The sequence below is a fragment of the Lissotriton helveticus genome, chromosome 6, assembly GCF_964261635.1.
Source record: "Lissotriton helveticus chromosome 6, aLisHel1.1, whole genome shotgun sequence".
NCBI classification, from domain to species: Eukaryota; Metazoa; Chordata; class Amphibia; order Caudata; family Salamandridae; genus Lissotriton; species Lissotriton helveticus.
This window is the reverse complement of record NC_136067.1, coordinates 1,827,651,795-1,827,669,567: the sequence shown is the minus strand read 5'-3', so window position 1 is coordinate 1,827,669,567 and position 17,773 is coordinate 1,827,651,795. Positions and strand designations below refer to the sequence as shown.

At 48.6% G+C, this 17,773-nt stretch overlaps 1 pseudogene; it reads right to left on the bottom strand.

Moving 5' to 3' along the window:
- Positions 1-15,038: 15,038 nt before the first annotated feature.
- Positions 15,039-15,660, bottom strand: LOC144762892 (uncharacterized; annotated as a pseudogene).
- Positions 15,661-17,773: the final 2,113 nt, after the last annotated feature.

Below are 17,773 nucleotides of genomic sequence, written 5' to 3'. Positions count from 1 at the left end.
CCGCAGGCCTCCAGAGGGTCCGGGCGCTGGGGACGGGGCTCCACCGGGGCCCGGGGAGGCTCTCCCCAGCCTGGCTAGGTTTCGGAAGGTGGGACCGGGCCCGGGGCTTGAGCTCCGGCCGGCTGGGCCCGGGGTGCGCGAGCCCCCCGTCCCGCCGGCCACCAGAGGGTCCGGGCGCTGGGGACGGGGCTCCACCGGGGCCCAGGGAGGCTCTCCCCAGCCTGGCTAGGGTTCGGAAGGTGGGACCGGGCCCTGGGCTTGAGCTCCGGCCGGCGGGGCCCGGTGGTGCGCGAGCTCCCCGTCCCGCCGGCCACCAGAGGGTCCGGGCACTGGGGACGGGGCTCCACCGGGGCCCGGGGAGGCTCTCCCCAGCCTGGCTAGGGTTCGGAAGGTGGGACCGGACCCGGGGCTTGAACTCCATCTGGCCAGGCCCCGAGGGTGCTGGTACCCCTCCGTCCTGCAATCCGGCCGGGGATCCGGGGCGCCCGGGACAGAGGGTCCACCGGGGCCCGGGGAGGCTCTCCCCAGCCTGGCTAGGGTTCGGAAGGTGGGACCGGACCCGGGGCTTGAACTCCATCTGGCCAGGCCCCGAGGGTGCTGGAGCCCCCTGTCCCGCAGGCCACCAGTGGGTCCGGGCGCTGGGGACGGGGCTCCACCGGGGCCCGGGGAGGCTCTCCCCAGCCTGGCTAGGGTTCGGAAGGTGGGACCGGACCCGGGGCTTGAATTCGATCTGGCCAGGCCCCGAGGGTGCTGGAGCCCCCTGTCCCGCAGGCCACCAGTGGGTCCGTGCGCTGGGGACGGGGCTCCACCGGTTCCCGGGGAGGCTCTCCCCAGCCTGGCTAGGGTTCGGAAGGTGGGACCAGACCCGGGGCTTGAACTCCATCTGGCCAGGCCCCGAGGGTGCTGGTACCCCTCCGTCCAGCAATCCGGCCGGGGGTCCGGGGCGCCCGGGACGGAGGGTCCACCGGGGGCCCAGGGGAGGCTCTCCCCGGCCCGGCATAGGGTTCGGAAAGCCGGGACTGGGGCCGGGGACCGGGCCGGGGCTTGAGCCCCGTCCGGCAGGGCCCAGTGGTGCGGGAATCCCCCCTCCGTCCTGCAAGCCGGCCGGGGGTCGGAGGCGCCCGGGACGGAGGGTCCATCAGGGCCCGGGGAGGCCTGAAGCCCCAGAGACCTGCAGCTCTGCAGCCCCCGGAACCCTGCAGCCCCAGAGCCCTGCAGCTCCGGGGCAGGCAGATTGGCGTCATTTTGGTCCCGGCCATCTGGTCGCCCCTCTCGCCTCAGCCATCTGGTCGCCCTGGAAGTCATGATGAGGTGCCATTCGCCTCCCGGATCCCAGCGAGGGCTCCAGGAGGTCGGGTACTTTTGCGCCTTGGGTCCCCTCTGTCACCTCGTGTGCACAGATTGCAAGAAAGTCAGGTAATTTCCCTCCGGATTACTAGGGACAGGGTACGCCCGGACACCCCTCCAAGGCTGGTGGTTCTCTGCTAGGGGGACCAGATGGGCTATGCCTGGGTAACACCTCCCTAGGCCACCCGGGGCTTCCTTCCTCCAGGCCAACGGCTTGTCAAATTGCCCAGGACGGGCTCCATGGCTCTTGGGCAGTCGTCCCCCGGGCGTCCGGGGCTCCATCCCTGCCGACGGCATGCAAAAGTGCCCGGGACGGGCTCCATACGTCCCGGGCAGTCCTCCCCCGGGCGTCCGGGGCACCCATCTCCAGGAGGCCAACAGCATGGCAAAGTACCCGGGACGGGCTCCATGGGTCCCGGGCAGTCCTCCCCCAGGCATCCGGGGCTTCCATCTCCAGGCCAACGGCAGGTCAAAGTGCCCAGGACGGGCTCCACGGGTCCCTGGCAGTCCTCCCCCCCCCGGGCGTCCGGGGCTCCCTTCCCCAGGCCAACGGCATGTCAAAGTGCCCAGGATGGGCTCCACGGGCCCCGGGCGTTCGGGGCTCCCTTCCCCAGGCCAACGGCATGCCAGAGTGCCCAGGACGGGCTCCACGAGTCCCGGGCGTCCGGGGCTCCCTTCCCCGGGACACCGGCTTGTCAGAGTGCCCATGACGGGCTCCACGGGTCCCGGGTATCTGGGACTCCCTTCCCCGGGCCAACGGCATGCCGGAGTTCCCAGGACAGGCTCCACGGGTCCCGGGCGTCCGGGGCTCCCTTCCCCGGTCCGACGGCTTGTCAGAGTGCCCAGGACGGGCTCCACGGTTCCCGGGCGTCCCGGGTTCCCTTCCCCGGGTCAGCGGCATGTCAGAGTGCCCAGGACGAGTTCCACGGGTCCCGGGCAGTCCTCCCCCGGGCGTCCGGGGCTCCCTTCCCCGGGCCGTCGGCATGTCAGAGTGCCCAGGACGGGCTCCATGGGTCCCGGGCAGTCCTCCCCCCGGGCGTCCGGGGCTCCCTTCCCCGGGCCGACGGCAGGTCAGAGTGCCCAGGACGGGCTCCACGGGTCCCGGGCAGTCCTCCCCCCGGGCGTCCGGCGCTCCCTTCTCCAGGCCGATGGCAGGTCAGAGTGACCAGGACGGGCTCCACGGGTCCCGGGCAGTCCTCTCCCGGGCGTACGTGGTTGTCCGACAGATTCGGGCAGATGTGCTTTTACGAACCGGATCGGAATCGGCCCAAATAATAATAATAATAATAATAATAATAATCCACATTTGTAAGGCGCACAATCACCCGTAAGGGTCTCTAGGCGCTAGGGGCCGTCGGGAAGATTAAGCAAGCTATTGCCCAGAGTCACATGGTGCTGGGCTAATCTGCGGCCGGTGCCGGGGATCGAACCCTGATCTCTGGGATGCTCGAGGGTTACTACGCGCTCTACAAAAACCTTAAATAAAAAAAAATCTCCAGATTCCGGAGTCAGCCGCCCTAGCCGCGGCGCCAGCTATTTCCCAGAGTCACCTGGTGCTGGGCTAATCTGCCGCCGGTGCCGGGGATCGAACCGTGATCTCCAGATTCCGGAGTCAGCCTCCCTAGCCGCGGCGCCAGCTACTTCCCAGAGTCACGTGGTGCTGGGCTAATCTGCGGCCGGTGCCGGGGATCGAACCCTGATCTCTGGGATGCTCGAGGGTTACTACGCGCTCTACAAAAACCTTAAATAAAAAAATCTCCAGATTCCGGAGTCAGCCGCCCTAGCCGCGGCGCCAGCTATTTCCCAGAGTCACCTGGTGCTGGGCTAATCTGCCGCCGGTGCCGGGGATCGAACCGTGGTCACCAGATGGGGATATCCCAAAAATCTGGCATGGATACGGGGCGCCAGGACTGGTTTGAATGTGGTAAATAAATAAATAATACCCTATTTTTGACTAGATTTATAACATAACAGGTAGCTCAATAAATAAGAGTCAAGATTCGAGGTAGTAGGAGTTTCTGCAGGTTTATTACAGCATAAGGACAGGATCAGGACAACCTGCATGGGAATAGGACAATAAGGCCCGGCAGCTGCCGGGGCTGGGTCTGGGATGAGCGCGCTAACATTCAATAACAAAACACAGGCATATATACATAGCGCGAACACATAGCATTACATTGCAGTAGGCGTAGCAGTGGGTGGAGCAGAAGGCGTGACGCGTAGCAGTCGCGAAAGATAACAGTAAAAAGAGGTGTAACTGGGAGTATACATAGACATGTGATGCAAACGTAACAGAATATGTCATGAATGGGCGGAATCATTGGAGGGGGCTACCTAAGGAGCCGGGACCTCTAACCTGGTGGTGCGCGTAAACTTGGCAATGACGTGTTACTAGGAGAAGCTGGGGGCTACGAACTCTGTGTTAGGAGCAGAGACTAAAGTCTGGAGGGTCGGAGCGACATGTACCTAAACCCTATCTGGTATCTGATGTTTAGGGAACATGTTGATATGAACTAGAAGTCATGAGGGGAGAGGCTAACTTGACTCTAAGACTGGACCATGCATTATTCTACATGTAGTGCGTGATGAAGAATATTAAATGACCATTAAATACAGTATTTCTCTAACATGGAGACGAGAAGGCTAGACAATGACGGAAACTATTGATACAGTTCAGTAGCTTTAGGAATGCAGAAGAGGAGGACTGAACTGATAGCTGGAATCATAACATACTCTTGGCAGACTCAGAGGCAGAGCCAAGCTGCACCGGGCACTGCGAGGCAGGAAGTAAGTGAAGGGTCGAGGATACAGGTGGGGGCTGTATCGCTCCTCAGCGAGGCTTTCAGGAAACAGAAGCTGAATCTGTGGTCCGGGCCCTTTTGAGGCCTGGAAACGAGGACTTTATTATGGAATAACGTGCACACTGGGAAACGTGGCAACATTACTTTACATAGGCCTGATATTCGTAGTATTCACGAGGACTGGAAACTAACATACCAGAGGTGGACACAACTGGAATTGCGTCATTAATCGGACATGGGGAATAACATATGCATATTGGTCATGCACACATAACATATGATGGATGAGGCGTAGGGACACAGAACATGGCAAAATTTACTTTTCCACATTCCCTCCTTGTCACTACGTTTCATCAGGAAACATCAATATTCATGATACCGTCTATCATTTCATACAGTACCATTTGCTCGTCTCGAATTGTCTTGGAACGGGATTTAGAACGGGGCTTGGGACTAGGAATACAAGAGGTAGCACACATGCTGCAAATCGCAGGGCCACATTGTATACAGAGGCAGCAGCTAAATATAATTGCTACTGCAATACCTAGAAAGGACAGGACTTTCCATCCCCATGCGGAAATTATATTCCAGAACCAACCGGACCATGTCCAGGTGCCTGGATCTTGATGTAACAGATGGGCAATTTTATGGAGTCTGGTTATAGCTGAATAAACAGACGGCGCGTTATTTGGAATGAAAATGCAGCAACTAGATCCGATGACTCTACAGGCCCCGCCCCTATCGGCCAGTATGACGTCAAGGACGAGACGATTTTGCAAAACGACAAATCTCATAGCAGATTGTTCTTCGGTTAGGTTACCTAGAGCAGAGGCAGTCTCATTAACTACAGCTTCAAGGGTTCTTGTTAACCTACGGATCAGTTTACTATTCTGGACAGGTCCTACAAAGAAGAAGAAACCTTTATTGAAATCTGTATACTGTTCTAGTGTAGTTTCAGTATAATCGACAATTGGGGACTCCCTTCTATGTCTAATGTGTACTAGATGTGTGTTTCTGTGATAATCAGATGGGGCTAGGAAAACAGGTGGCAGTAGGAAAGCAATGTAACAGGTTCCCTCCCAATCGAGGGGCAGACAAACATATGCGGTTTGACCACAGATAAAATAAGAATGACGTGAAGCTTTGAAAACAGATTTCCCACTGTCACTATACTTGATAACAGTAGTACATTCACTATGTCCTACATGTACAGAACCATAATTACGGACACATAATTCGCCTTTGACTGGTAGTACTGAAATAGCAGGTAAGTCTGGAGTAGTATCAGACTGAACATTCAGGACCATGAAATTCGACGAATAATTACCTAAATTATAAACTTCATTTTCTAGATCTAAACCTGTTCTGTGGGGGAGACCTGGCTTGTCTGGAAAACATGTACTGTTAAGAAAAGACATATCTGTTGAGGATGACGTTAACGTGGACCATGCTCCACACGAACCATTATGTGAGAATGGGTAAGGAAACAGTGGCAGAACTCCCTTCGGTGTCTGGAAAGGGGGGAGTCGACCACACACCCAACAATTAGTGGCATTGCTGGTCTGGTGTGAATAATGTAACATACGGATAAATGTGTTGTTGCGCATAGCGAGGCGGTAAGAATATTCGTGAGGAGGCAGATCACTAAACATGTGCTCTACTGTAGCATTAGCAGACATATTTACATGAGGAACTGGAGAATACAGATAGAAGGCATAACTGGTGCAGGAAATCATTATGCTGAGAAATAATATGAAACTTAGAAAAACGATACATTGAAGTGAACTTCGACTGACTCTCTCACTATGGGGGTCTATTTTATACATGTCAGAAACAATCTAACCGTTTCACCTAGGGGAGGACTTATACAATCAAACTGACTGACTTATTCTACTAGACCTTAATTTGAGCTTATACTCCTGCTGCGGAGTTTTCTCTAACAAGGGAGGGGTTGTAATAATGTCTTGTGCGGGACAGTCCTTTAAAACAATGTTCTGGCAATCTTTCGAATCCTGGAAATCCTTGGAAATGTTTTTGGAGACTGATTTCAATCCATTGAAAAGTTTTACATGAGAAAGATGGACCCACCCCTTCCTGCCTTCCAACTTGACGGCAGTTCGGGTGGTCAAGAGGACCTGACGTGGCTCCTTCCAACGTGGTTCCAGCGGACTTGATCTGTCGAAATTCCGGACCATCACAAGGGAGCCTGGAACGATCTCGTGCGGTGCCACCTCGGTATTGTCTGGAAATGCGGCGGCAACCTGTGAACGACATGAGTTGAGGGCAGACATCAAGGAAGCTAGGTAATCTGTCAGCATATTACATGAAACATCGGTAATACTTCGGGGTCTAGGAGTACCCCACATGTTAGGGGGGCGGCCGAATACGACCTCATACGGGGACAGACCTGATCTGGAATGTGCGACCATGCGCATATAAAACAAAGCGACTGGCAGAGCTACTAGCCAGTCTACACCTTTGTCCTTACAGACTTTTGCAATGCGGATTTTCAGAGTCTGATTATGTCTCTCTACGAGACCGGCTGCTTCAGGATGGCGTACACAATGAAACTTCCACTGGTACCCTAACAACAGGGAAACGTGTTTCATGAGTTCAGATGAAAATGGCTGGCCGTTATCAGAATATACGACTCTAGGGAGTCCATATCTAGGGAAAAATTCACGAACCAACTGCTTGGCAGTGGTCGCGGCTGTGTAATCTGGGACTGGATATGCTTCTGTCCACCTGGACAAAGCGCATACTACTACAAGGACATACTTGAAACCTCGACATCGCTCCATCTGAATATAATCCATCTGGAGGACCTCAAAAGGGTGGTCAGGGGGCTGGAAACCACCTTGTTCCACCGGGACACTTTTACCTGGATTAAACTGACAACATATCATACAGGTACGGACTTTCTGCTTGGCTGCAGCTCGTAAATGCTTGTTGAACCAAATGTTCTGGATACTGTCTAACATAGCTTTTTCTCCTAAATGTGCTGGACTATGTGCGGTATTGATAATGACTTGAACCATAGAATCGGGGAGAAACCATGTGGCTCTACCCTTCGTTAACCATCCTTGATCTGTCTGGACCCCTCCTTGTTCAGACCATTTCTTGATCTCCTCGGGAGTAGCATGTAACTGGATATCTATGACATCTTGAGTAGGGTCCTTAACTGTCATGCATATAATCGGATCTGGAGTATGTGTCTGATTAACTGGAATGTCTGGAGTCTGTGCTGTAAGCTTGGCTGTGCGGTCTGCTAGATCATTACCTTGAGAAATAATGTCAGTAACTTTCGTATGTGCTTTGCATTTCATGATAGCAATGGATGTCGGTAAATGTATGGCATCTAACAGGGCTTGAATAAGGAGACCATGCTGAATCTTGGTTCCATGAGAAGTCATGAAACCTCTCTCCTGCCAGAGCACTCCGAAGTCGTGTACAACTCCGAATGCGTAACGTGAATCTGTGTAAACATTAACTTTCAGGTTCTTGGCATGTATACAGGCTTGTGTCAGAGCAACTAGCTCTGCTGCTTGAGCGGACAGGGTGTCAATACGGTGTGTCTCAATAACTTCAGTGTCAGTAGTCACTGCATACGCGGCGACTAGTTCTCCTGTACTAGTTCTCATACATGAACCATCTACATAAAGTGTCAGGTCGGGATCTGATAACGGAATGTCTGTCAGGTCTTGTCTTGGCTTTGTCGTAATGTTAACTACTTCCACACAATCATGTGGGTCAGAATTTGGACTAACTGATGGTAACAGTGTAGCAGGATTCAGGACGTTGCAGCGTCTAATTTCTATGTGTGGCTGGAACAGTGTCAATTCATAACCCGTTAAACGTGCAATTGTCAAGTGCTGAGTTTGTGTTCGGTTTAGAAGAACTTCTACTGAATGCGGGACTTGTACTGTCAGGGAATGTCCTAAAACTATGGAATCACTTTGTCTGATAGCTAGTGCTGTGGCTGCAACTGACTTGAGGCACGCAGGCAACGCCTGGGCGACTGGATCTAGTGTGCTCGAAAAATAAGCACAGGGCTTGTATTGTCCTGCTTGATCTTGTGTAAGAACAGATAATGCTGTACCTTCGCGTTCAGTAACGAAAAGTGTAAAAGGCTTACTGTAGTTCGGTGTAGCTAGAACTGGAGCTTGACATAGGGCTTTCTTTAACTCATTGAAACTAAGTGTATGGTCAGATGTCCAAGGGAGGACAGTCGCTACGGCTGCCTCCTGTGTCGTTAACTGTATCAGTGGCTTGGCTAGAAATGCATACTGGGGAATCCATTGTCTACAATAAGAAGTAAGGCCGATAAAGGCACGTACCTCCTTCTGGGTTCTGGGCTGGGGAAGACTCGCTATTAACTGGATACGGTCGGGTGTCAACTGCCTACCCCTCTTGGACAGCAAGTGTCCTAAGTATACCACTTGCTGGACACAGAATTGAAGCTTCGAAGGTGACACCTTGTGCCCCATCTCGGCAAGAAAATACAGAACTGTAAGGGATGCTCGCTCGCAAGCACGTTCAGAACGGGCAGTGATCAGTAGATCATCGACATACTGGAGCAGGGCAGTGTCAGTTGGCATGTGAATGTTGTCTAGTTGTCTCTTAAGTGCTTGACTGTAAATACTAGGACTTTCTGTGAAACCTTGAGGAGCGCGTGTAAACATATAGCTCCTTCCATTTAAACAAAATCCGAAAAGAAACTGGCTGTCTGGATGAATAGGGACACTGAAAAATGCATTCTTGAGGTCTATGACAGTGAAAAACATGGCTTCGGAATCAATGGCTGTTAACAGGGAAGAAATATCTGGGACAACTGGGTACTGAGGAATAATACATTTATTAAGCTCTCGTAAATCAATCACTAATCGATATACTGGGGGTGCATTTGGATCAGTACGTTTCATGACTGGAATGATCGGAGAATTACATACATTGGAGTCAGTTTCTACAACTACTCCTTGAGCCATGAGCTCGTCAATAATTTTGGATAAGGCTGCTACAGCCTCAGGTGGCAATGTGTACTGCCTGATTCGTGGTAACACTACACCTGGCTTGAGAGTCACACGATGGGGTGTGATTTGCATATAACCTACATCAGTTGGACCTTGCGCCCATAAATGCTGCGGAACATTAGACAATCTTGAATCAAAATCTCGTAATACATAGTGACCCTTAAAGTCACGTAGGAACAGACGTATTCCCTCTGGGGAACAGCAAATAACTGCACCTAACTCTTTCAGTGTCTTAATGCCTAATAGGTTTTCTGGACATGACTTAGTAAGTAACAGATCAGTAGTACGGGACAATGGACCTACTTCTAGAGTGACTGGCTTTGATATCTCGTTAACGATGGGTTTTCCTGAAAATCCAAGGGAAACATTTCTTGAGCCTGAGAGCGGAGCCCCTGGAACTTCGGCGTGACTAATTGTGGTCCTACTTGCCCCTGTATCGATCAAAAACTTTCTGTCTTTCCCTAATACTTGACTGTGAACATAGGGACCTTCTTGATCTACAGGTATCTCGATGAGAGGCAAGCCTACCTCCCTCTCTAGGCTGTTTCATGAATATGACTGGTACTCGGGATACTCTGTCTGAGCATACTGGTACATCTGCGATGTAACGTGCTGTGTTGCAGCAATAGGCTGCGGTGCTGTAACTGTCTGTTGTGCATTCTGTGACTGAGGAATCTGTGAAACTTGTTCTTGTCTAGGCGGACGTGGTCTTTCTTTAGTCTTACCAGTAGCTATATTATGTTTCAGAACTGCACACTCGTTTATAAAATGACCTGGCTGTTTACAATAATTGCAGTTCCCTTTAACGGGAGCTGCAGGATGACTGGCTTGATTCGGACCCCTCTTCTGACTGTCTTGAGGAACAGATTGTGCAACTAGCACTTTCATTTTCGTGTCTTTCATACGTTTTCTCTCGTGTTCTTGCTCTTCTCTGATTCTATTCTGGTGATACTGGAGCATCTGGAGCATCTGGGACGGAGTATTTGCTTGCCAGGTGCTTTCGACTTTCAAAACTCGGTTTTTAATTTGTGGACTTGAATTCTCGACTAATTTGGTAACGAAAAGATGAGGGTATGACTCACTACTTGTCTTGAGACCACTGTTAATACTGAAACATTTTTCGAATCTAGAATAAAAATCACTAATATCTTCATCTTGTTTCTGTTTACAGGCTGAGATTGCATCCCAGTCTTCTTTCCTAGTTGTCAATAATCTGGGTAAAACTTGAATCAATAATTCTGGTAATTCTTTACATTTATCTCCAAGACCGGTACCTGGTACTCGTGCCTTGTCTTCAGCTTCTAGAGCTGCCCAATCGATCTTTTTCTCTCCCACCTCCCATTCTTTTTCCTTTAACTTTTCATACACCCCTGCGGGCAGCAGGACCTTTAACATTTTAATGATATCTGGGTAAGTGTATTCTCCCATACGGAGCATGTCTTTTAATTCTCTATGGAACCCTGCTGGATCTTTGTCATGACAGGGAATTAATTTCTTCATTTCAAGAAGTTCCATCTTTGATATTGGAGTGTATACGAACACTCGTTGCATTTCGCCACCCGTCCCTCTGACTGGGTGGACTTCTCGTAACGGATTCTGTCTGTCTATGTAGAATGGCTTACTTTCTGGGGGTGAGACATGAACAAAATGCGGGTTCAGGAACGTTCTATATTTGTGGCGCTGTTCTAGAATGACACTAATTAAATCGGTACCTAGACCTCTCCATTTATACTGGAGTAACTCGTTCAGGATATCGTGTAACGGGCCTGGATCAGAATGTTGACCCTCATACAGAGTAATGAGGTGCTGGATCATATACATACCCACCAGTCGTTGCTCGGCTGGGGGCAGTTTCAGAAACATTTGTGCCACTATTTCGTCTGGAAAAGTGGTAGAATCAGTAATCCATCGGACTGCTAATCGGGCTAGTTCTTGTTCATGCATGGTACTTAACTCACTATAACCGACTCGTGATTTCAGAATGTGATCGGTAGCTTGAAATACTTGTTCTAGAGAACCTTGTTCTGGTGCTGGATGATGAAAAACAGACTTGGGTTCTAGGCGTAAATGGCGATCTGGAAATCTGGATTTTCCTACATACGCTATTCTGGCGGGATTCTCGTTCTCTTCTTCAGGATCAGAGATACTTTCTTTCTCGCTTACTTGTGCTGCTTTACGCTGGTCGTGTAACCTTATTATTTCTTTACGAATTTTCTTGTACATACTCTCCATGGCACTGACGGTCTTGTGCTTACCCTCGGCTATATTATCACTCCACCTTGTCAGGATTCTCATTTCGGCGGGATCTTTGGACGGGTAATCTTGTTCTCTTATTAGACAATTGATCAAGAACTTTAATATCATGAGCTGGATCTCGGCTTTCCTTTGAGACATAATCTCGCCAATACTTTCTGGATCATCCCCTGTACGGATGAAACGATATATTCTGTCTAGATCTTCTTTCATATTCGGCAAGGTGACTAGATACTCGGTCACTCTCCTTACACGTAAGGAATATAAAACCATAGTATATTCGCCTGGAACTGGATCATAAACACATTCGTTAAGGGCTTGCCTGATTTCTGTAACAGACTTATTACTTTTAGGAGTACGCTGTGATGCTTGAGCATGTAATTCGAGTGCTGATAAACGCTTGTGTGGCGGCGGGGTTTGAGGAGTAGCTCCTCCTGCGGCCCCTAGACTGGAGTCGTCTACTGAGGCTCTACGTCCTGGCAGAGTGGGAAGTGGAACTATAGGCTGGACCGGGGGTACCGTAACAGGTACTCCGGTGTCTGGAGGAACATGAATTACCTGGTTTACAGGGACTGGCGGAGCGCGAACAGGATTGGCATATTCGGGGACTGTGTCGTCCAAATAGGACGAAATAAAAATATCAGCTGCGGTCGGTTTGTGACGTAGCTTGGTCGGAACTAATGGTGGCGGGAAATTACTGGATGCCTCTGGGGTCGCTTTTGGTACACCTTCGGCAAGAAGAGGATACATACCCTTAATAAGGGCATGCCTCTGTCTGTCTGACTGTTCGGCTTTGACTTGTTCACCTATCTCGATTAATTCTCTTTCTTGGGCTCGTTCCTGGGATTCTCTACTTAACTCTGACTTTCTGACTTCCTTTTCCGTTCTTCTATGCGCTTCTTTACGCCATAACTCGATGGCATCTTTCTGTGACTGTCTGGCTTTCTTTTTCCATAATGCTTCTTCTACTCGCATGATACATTCGGCATCCCATGTACCCGATACGGGCCATCTATACTTTTCTTCTAACTGTTTGGTATACTCTACCCATAAATCTAGATACAATATGGCGCTTATGCCATGTTTCTGATACATAAAGTGACCTGGACTGTCCCTAGGCGGAACAGGAACTGCTGCTTCCAGCAGACCCTTTCTAGTTTTTAACTGACGTAACTTGGAAAATATAGGCATGACTGAACTGTAATCTGGACACAATACAATACACAATGAAAACACGAAATCACATCGCACTCATACCACAACAGTAAAATACATGAAGAACATTATAAATAACAGTTCGAACAGAATATTACCTGGAATACTGAGAACAGAAATACAAGAATTTTCTCGAGAACGGAACAGACTGGAATTACTGGATGCACTGTTGAAACAGTACGGAACATACCGGTCCCATAAAAGGACGCATCAAGACCCGTATCCACCTAGGTGAACACTTCGTTAGTGGGCCTGGGTACCACCAACCCACGGACCAGAGTCAATTCAGATTGACCCTGTCTAGATACTACCCCAGCAATGGTACTCACCGGGCAGCACGGAACGGAAGGCCTCGGACTGGACTGGACGACGGACGACGAACTTCGGACTTCAGTTACAGGTGGGCCTCCGGATACCTCGGACCTTGGACTCTCGGCTTGGGCTCTGGTCGGGACTCGCCGCGTTCCTCCACCGTCTCGTTTGGATGCTGGACCGCCTCCTCCGTCTCCTCCGAGGGCCTGAGGGATACTTGAAGCAGAAATATCTGCCAGTGCACGGTATGGTTCCGTCACGACTGCAGAGGGTCAGGGGGTCGGCGTGGCTTCACCGACGCGTGGGGAAAGGGCAAGTCCCTATTCGGGCGCCATTATGTGGTAAATAAATAAATAATACCCTATTTTTGACTAGATTTATAACATAACAGGTAGCTCAATAAATAAGAGTCAAGATTCGAGGTAGTAGGAGTTTCTGCAGGTTTATTACAGCATAAGGACAGGATCAGGACAACCTGCATGGGAATAGGACAATAAGGCCCGGCAGCTGCCGGGGCTGGGTCTGGGATGAGCGCGCTAACATTCAATAACAAAACACAGGCATATATACATAGCGCGAACACATAGCATTACATTGCAGTAGGCGTAGCAGTGGGTGGAGCAGAAGGCGTGACGCGTAGCAGTCGCGAAAGATAACAGTAAAAAGAGGTGTAACTGGGAGTATACATAGACATGTGATGCAAACGTAACAGAATATGTCATGAATGGGCGGAATCATTGGAGGGGGCTACCTAAGGAGCCGGGACCTCTAACCTGGTGGTGCGCGTAAACTTGGCAATGACGTGTTACTAGGAGAAGCTGGGGGCTACGAACTCTGTGTTAGGAGCAGAGACTAAAGTCTGGAGGGTCGGAGCGACATGTACCTAAACCCTATCTGGTATCTGATGTTTAGGGAACATGTTGATATGAACTAGAAGTCATGAGGGGAGAGGCTAACTTGACTCTAAGACTGGACCATGCATTATTCTACATGTAGTGCGTGATGAAGAATATTAAATGACCATTAAATACAGTATTTCTCTAACATGGAGACGAGAAGGCTAGACAATGACGGAAACTATTGATACAGTTCAGTAGCTTTAGGAATGCAGAAGAGGAGGACTGAACTGATAGCTGGAATCATAACATACTCTTGGCAGACTCAGAGGCAGAGCCAAGCTGCACCGGGCACTGCGAGGCAGGAAGTAAGTGAAGGGTCGAGGATACAGGTGGGGGCTGTATCGCTCCTCAGCGAGGCTTTCAGGAAACAGAAGCTGAATCTGTGGTCCGGGCCCTTTTGAGGCCTGGAAACGAGGACTTTATTATGGAATAACGTGCACACTGGGAAACGTGGCAACATTACTTTACATAGGCCTGATATTCGTAGTATTCACGAGGACTGGAAACTAACATACCAGAGGTGGACACAACTGGAATTGCGTCATTAATCGGACATGGGGAATAACATATGCATATTGGTCATGCACACATAACATATGATGGATGAGGCGTAGGGACACAGAACATGGCAAAATTTACTTTTCCACATGAAGACCCCTGCAAATCTACTAGAACCATTAAATATCTATTTCTAACTCCAAGCCTTTCAACTGGACCGAAAAAATCTATTACTAACTTCTCCCATGGACGATCCGGAACTTTCACACAACCCAATGGAGGCTCACAAACTACCTTGCACTTATCACTATTACTGCAGGCATAGCAATCCTTGATAACTTCCTCAACATCTTTGTCCATCTCAGGGCACCAGAAACTCTGCCTCAACCTTCTCTTGCTCATGCTCCTTCCTAGATGTCCCTCATGCACAAGTTTAATTAATATTCCTCTTAGTATCTTAGGTGGAACTATCCGATTGCATCTCAAGACTTTGTCAGATTGGATACTCAACTGATCCTTTACCTTGATGTATTGTTTCAATTCTTCACTCAAATCCGAAACATTTCTCCAACCATTAATTATCGCACATTTCAATCCCTCATACATGTCATCACCATCTAACGCTTCATCCCACTCTTCAAGCTTCAAAGCCAATTCCCCTCCAGTAGAACTTGACATTACATTCACTTCAACCATAAAAGAAATATTGCTACAACATATTTTTCTGATGATTTGATGTTTACATTTCCCACATCAATTTCTTTCATCCAGACAGCTGTATTCTCCACACTCCTAGCTATTTGTATAGCTTCCTCAAGACTTGGATCTAAAGACAAGAGTCTTTCCTTGATTATCCTTTGTGCACCTAACAATTTGGTCACAAATCAATGACTCAATCAAACCTTGGAACTCACATGTTACAGCCAAACCACGTAGAGTCGCCACATAACTAATAATGTCCTCATCTTGAGATTGTGAACGGCAAAAAAACTTATGTCTATCAAAAACCACACTCAATTTAGGAGTAAAGTGCTTCTCCAACATTTTAGAGACATGTCATATACGTTAATCGGTTGACCATCACCAACTCCCAATGAAACCTCAGGAAGGTCATCATAAATTCTCCTTCCTTTGGTACCCAAATGATGCAGCAATATAGCTTGTCTTCTTATAGGTCCATATTTATCTCCACCAATTGCTAACATGTAAATAAAAAAATATGTTTTTCCACTTTTTCCAAGGTATAGTTGGTTCACCAGGAACAGGTAAAAAACTAGGTGGTGCTGCCATCCCTTGTTCTGCCATCCCTGCAATAGAACTTCAAACAACAAACTACCCCAAGAAACTAAAGAAACAAACTATCTCAATAAACTAAAATAAATAGTTAAAGTAAACATTTTAAATAATTATCTAAAACAACAAATTTGTTGTTGATATAAAATGCAGCCTTATAAAGTATTCTTTTTTAAATAAAATAACCACTTAAAATAATTATATACAACAAGAAATTAGAAACTTAGTGAGTATATCCTCTTCTTTTCCTGTCTTCTTAGTCTTGTTTTTATTTCTATATCCTTACTGGTTCCTTAGTCGTTCTTCTACTATGCTGACAAAGAAGATCATAGATATGTGAAAAGAGAGCCGGGGCCAACCGCAGTCACAACCATGTGTGGAGCTTCTTCATCATAACTCAGATGTGTCCAGATTAGTGATATTTACTATTAAATAATGTGCTTCATGTAGAAGACGCCGATATTTCCACACACTCCTTCGCGTTTAACCAACACACTGCACACTCGAGTTAGCGCTGTAGGGTTCATTCAGTGATGCGCTGGAGGAATGCTTAGCGCTCATGGACAATGCGCTTCACGCTCGAGGTAGCGCTCAAGCATTCAGCGCTCGTGGATAATGCGCTTCAAGCTCGAGGTAGCGCTCGAGCATTCAATTCAAATAATGCGCTCGAAGGATCTCTTGTCCTTTTTGACACTGATTTAGTTTAATTTACACTTAGGCAGTATTTAGTCTACGCGCTGGTGTCCAATTATATTAACGCCATTTGTCGGTTGTTTTAACAGCCCTCATGCAATTAGATTACGCGCACAAACAATTCTTAATCCTGACGCTGAGTATGCTTTTTCTTGAATAAGCATGGGGCATGCTCCCTCTTGAAAATACTTGACTCACGCAGTAGTAAAGAAAGCAAAAGTGTATCTTCTTCCTTAAGAACACTTACAGCTAGTGCAGCTTTTAATAAAGACTAGCTTCCATTCCAGGATTCATCTCTCGCAAAAGACAAAATCGAATAAGTCTCTGTATAAGCCAACATTTAGCAGCCAAGCATAATAGTTGAGCATAATAATTGTAGAAACTCACGGTTTTCAATAGTTGAATTCTTCAGGAGAATTTCTCAGTTTACCGTTTTTATCCAGGGGTGAAGGTCACTCTGCATCTTACTGCATACTCTGCCCCCTGCACAGCTTACCCATCCTCGTCGCCATAAAAAGTGTAGTAATCACACTTAAATTCAATAGTTGAGAAACTTGTTTATTCAGAAATACAAGTTACATCTATTCAGTGACCTTCAGCTCATCAACTGCTTCTCTTTGGAATCTCCATTGATGTCAACATATTGCATCACTAAGTTCCACCTTAAAGAAAACCTTACCACATAAGGCCACCCAGCTACCACACCATAGACCGTACGACTGTCGCATTGATCTTATCCTGGGAGCCGACATCCCCTCTAGTAGGGTGTACGCCCTCACAGAACCAGAGACACGGTACTTCAAGTCCTACCTGGAAGAAAACCTTGCTTCTGGCATTATCAGACACTCAACCTCTCCAGCTTTGTCGCCGCTTTTCCTTATCTCAAAAAGGACTGTGATGAGCTAAGGACGTGCATCGACTACAAAGCGATCAACAAGGTAACCGTAAAAAACAGATACCCTTTGCCCCTAATACCGGTGTTGTTGGACCAATTGAAGGGGGCACGGATCTTTACCAAACTAGACCTGCGAGGCGCCAATCACCTGGTACGAGTCAAGACAGGAGATGAGTGGAAAATGGCCTTCAGAACCAAATTTGGACTTTATGAGTACCAAGTGATGCCTTTCGGATTGTGTAACACCCCTGCGGCATTTCAATTTTTTATGGATGAAGTGCTACGAGGGCTGTTGAAATCCATATGTATTGTTTACATCGACGATATTCTAGTCTATTCAGCCAGTCTTCAAGAACACATACTTCACGTGAAGACGGTGTTGGACAGACTTAAGATACACTCGTTATTTGCCAAACTGGAGAAATGCCTGTTACATGTTGAGGAAGTCGCCTTTTTGGGATACGTCATCAATGCTCGAGGCTTCCAAATGGATATGGGTAAGGTGGCCGCATTAACACAATGGAAGGCCCCCCATCA